The sequence below is a fragment of the Apium graveolens genome, chromosome 3 (assembly GCF_009905375.1).
Source record: "Apium graveolens cultivar Ventura chromosome 3, ASM990537v1, whole genome shotgun sequence".
NCBI lineage: Eukaryota > Viridiplantae > Streptophyta > Magnoliopsida > Apiales > Apiaceae > Apium > Apium graveolens.
The window spans coordinates 228,319,561-228,323,532 of NC_133649.1; positions in this window are offsets into that span (position 1 = coordinate 228,319,561).

The window sequence follows — 3,972 nt, forward strand, 5'->3', positions numbered from 1 at the left end:
AAAATCCGATTGTTTTGAACTTCTTTGCTTGTTTTGAACTTCTCTGCTTGTAAAATCCGATTGTACAAATTGTCTACTTTTGGTCTATACAGTTTTATATACTGAATAGAGAGAGGGGGAGAGAGAGAAATTGATAAAAATGATATATTGAAAACTTAACCTGTAAGATACAACTGTCTATCTTCTATACTACAAAGTCTACCTCTAATATTATGACATGTTTACATGTTGACTCAGTTGACTGTAACTACCTCAATTAACTAAAAGCCAAAAATAGCTTACTTTGTATAGATGATGTATTTTGATAAAATATGTCTTTAGCCTCCCCTTGAACATACATTTTGCTGCAAAAATTGGTTGTGCTTTATTATCCTCCCCATAAATTGAATACTCATCTGGGAAAGACAGACCCAATTTGTGAGCAAACTTCTAGTGTAGAACCTTGCCTAATCCTTTGGTCAAGATTTCAGCCAAATTGTCTTTAGTAAGGATTTGAGTAACACTAATCCGGCCTGAAGCAACCTTCTCTCTGATAGAATAAACATCAAGTTCAATATGTTTGGTTTTTGCATGATAAACAGGATTAGCAGTTAGATCAATAGCTGCCTTACTGTCAAAAAATATATCAATAGGAATAGAAATGGGAACTTGCAATTCTTTTAGAAGATTGATAATTCACAAAACCTCACAGGATACATCTGTAAGAGCCCTGTATTCTGCTTTAACAAAACTTCAGGATATCACATGTTGCTTCTTAGATCTCCAAGAAACTGCAGCTGGTCCTAAATTAAGGCAATAAGCACCAATAGATCTTATGTCATTAGGTTTACCAGCCCAATTACTATAAGTATAAACCTTTATATGCAAGTCATTGTTTGATGGAAAAAACAATCTGTGACCCATTGTATATTTTAAGTATCTGTAACGCCCCAAATTTCGGGATCAGGGATTTGGGTCGTCACGCATTCTTTCAATCATGTATAACATGTATTAACTTAATAATCCAATAATTCCATATCATAGACCCCCAATATCATACATACACAAGTTATAGCCTTAGAAACGATGTACAACAAGTATCATCGATTATTTACAACTCAAATGTACTTTGCAGGATCTCAAACAATTATTCGTAACCTCTACATGAAGTTACAATAATTACTACTAATATTTTATACCTATTTGAATGATATAGCCCACCTTAAACTCAACTTCCAGTAGTTACGGAAAATTTTTACGTCTTCCATGCTTCCTCACCAACATACTGATTATCTGTTGTATTGTGACATTTAAAAGAAAGTAAGAGTGAGCAATGATGCTCAGCAATGATATAAAACCATTTGAAAAATGACTATTAAAGTAAAATAATGCTTCCATACTTTATTGTATAATAGGAAGATTGAAATCTCGGTGGTATACACCTTTTTCTCTTTGAATCAAATCAGATATTTATGTATATCAAAATATCTTGACAATGCTCTCGATATTATTATATGCTCAGGAGAACAGCTTTCGTGGTGATCTACACCTTCTCATTTTAATTCACATCGAAATTTATTTATTTCAAAATATCATGCTAATAGTCTCGGTAACTCAGCACCTTGACTTTAGCTATAGTATTGCATAACAATTCCAAAGTGGAAGAATAGGACATTCACCAGAGCCCCTATTATACGATGACCAGTCGTATAGCAGAATGTTATTATACGGTTCTCTACATGTAGAATGTCGATTCCCTTTGTTATCGGTTATCACCCTGACTGCATTCGGGCTTTTTCTATGCCCATCCCTCTCAGGTACACACTTTGTGTCCATCCCTCTCAGGACAAGATTTTGCGTCCATCCCACTCAGGTACGTATACTCTATATGTCCATCGGCATTTATGGTACCTTCTCATGCGGTGGTAAATATTAGTCTCCTCAGTCCACAAAGTACTAAGTCCACCCCTCCCTTGTCCTTGAAGAATCCTATTATATATCTGAAACTTGAACTATATTGAAGTTCCCCAAGCGTTTTACTTATTGATAAGCAAACCTCATCTCATATATGTATATATGTACTTCCGAGAATTTTTTGAGGAAGTACTAAGATAATGTGAGTTAACCGTTGTAAACAGATAAATAATTAAGGGGGAGTTTCTTTTGACACTATAGTCAAAATATTTAAATAATATCGAAATAATATTTTTTGAATTTCGGATAATATTAACATAACTTTCTGAGATGCGGAAAATATTTAAAATAAGAATTATGATTTTTAAATCATCTAAAATCATTAAATAAATATGTAATAATTAAATAATAATTATTAAATAATTAAACCTCAAATAATCTATTTTTAAATGAATATTTAAAATAGTAATCCTCAACTGATTTATCTTTAAGTAATTAAATTAAATCTTAGATAATTATTAAATATTTGAAATTAATAATTAAGTAATCGCCAAAGTATACTTCTTCTTTTAAATGAATATTTGAAATAATATTCATTGCTTAATTAAATAATATAAGTTAAGGGAATAAGATCATTGAAAATCATTTTAATAAAAATTTGAGCTATTTAATAATTCGTAAGATGACATCGAGTCTCTTGGAATAAAATAGATACAGACTTTATTCATCCCAAACATCTCCAGAATACTTTCAGGTTTTTAAATGATACATACCAACTGACTCTTGTTCTACAATATTGTAAGGATATGTTGTAGACTTGATGATAACTTACCAAAACACTATATGTAAATAAGTTAAATGATTTTGTAGCTTTGAACGGATGACCACATTATTTATCCGTTGAAAGAGTAGCTTATATGAATAAGTTTGTAGCACATTCTGTATACTAGAATAGTTGTGGGAATTTGGAGTTTTAGTTATTTCTAAGTCATGTTAACTGCTAGTAAGATATACAAAATAGGAGGGTTAATTATAAATATAAAATTCTTTGTAATTTTTTATAAATGAAAGAGTATCAACTCCTATGGAAACAACTTCAACTGCTAATCTACAAAGCTTTAACGGATGAGATAGTCAAGTTTCAACGGATGAGCCAGTCAATTTTCAACGGATAACAGATGAAGCTTCAACGGATAACTCTTATGAAGCCTCAATGGCTTATGAACCAAAATAGTAGTTGAAAGGGACTTGACAGTGACTTAATAGTCACATGGGTTGATTGTATACAAAAGAAATGTGGCAGCCTGAAGTCAGGATTTAGAAGAAAATGAAGCATTTCCATTTTCATGTAAATGAGGGATGTTCAAAGATGTTGTATCTAACTGGATTGTATTGGATAGAGAAATGAAGAAACATGTTATTGGACCTAGTTGTTAGGTTGTAAGTTTTTTCTTATTTTACATGTATTTTGATTTAGAACAAAAAAGCAAGCAAGTTGTATTTATAGACTCTTAAGTTCCATGTTCTTAAACACTTGTGAGCAGTTGTATGTATTCTTGTAAGCAGCTGTGTGTAATCTTGCAGTTATGGTATAGAATGAAAGTATTAATGAAATCAAAACACAAAGTAATCAAATACAAGTATTTAAAAATTTTCTGCTAGATGGAACTTTTCCACCAGAGATATATATTAAGTAGAGAACTCTGTGTTATAATGTTGTACACAGCTGCTTACAAGTTGAACTATAAGAACAGAGAAATTCTTTACAGATTTTGCTTTTTCTATTCTCTGGTAATTGCTTACTGACTTGGGATTAAATTCTACTTTCTACTCTTAGTTTATATATCACCAAGTTACATGATAAAAAGACAAATAAATAAGATAAAATATTTCTAGTCTAATTTCATGCTGCTTCATTTCTCAATCCATCAACTTTGAATATCTTCAATTTAGCATGGAAATGGCAATGCTTCTTTGTTTTCTAAAACCTGATAATAGGCTGCCACATTCCTTTTGCTTACAATCAACGCATGTGACTGTCAAGTCACTATCAACTGCTCTTTTGAATTTGTTCATCCG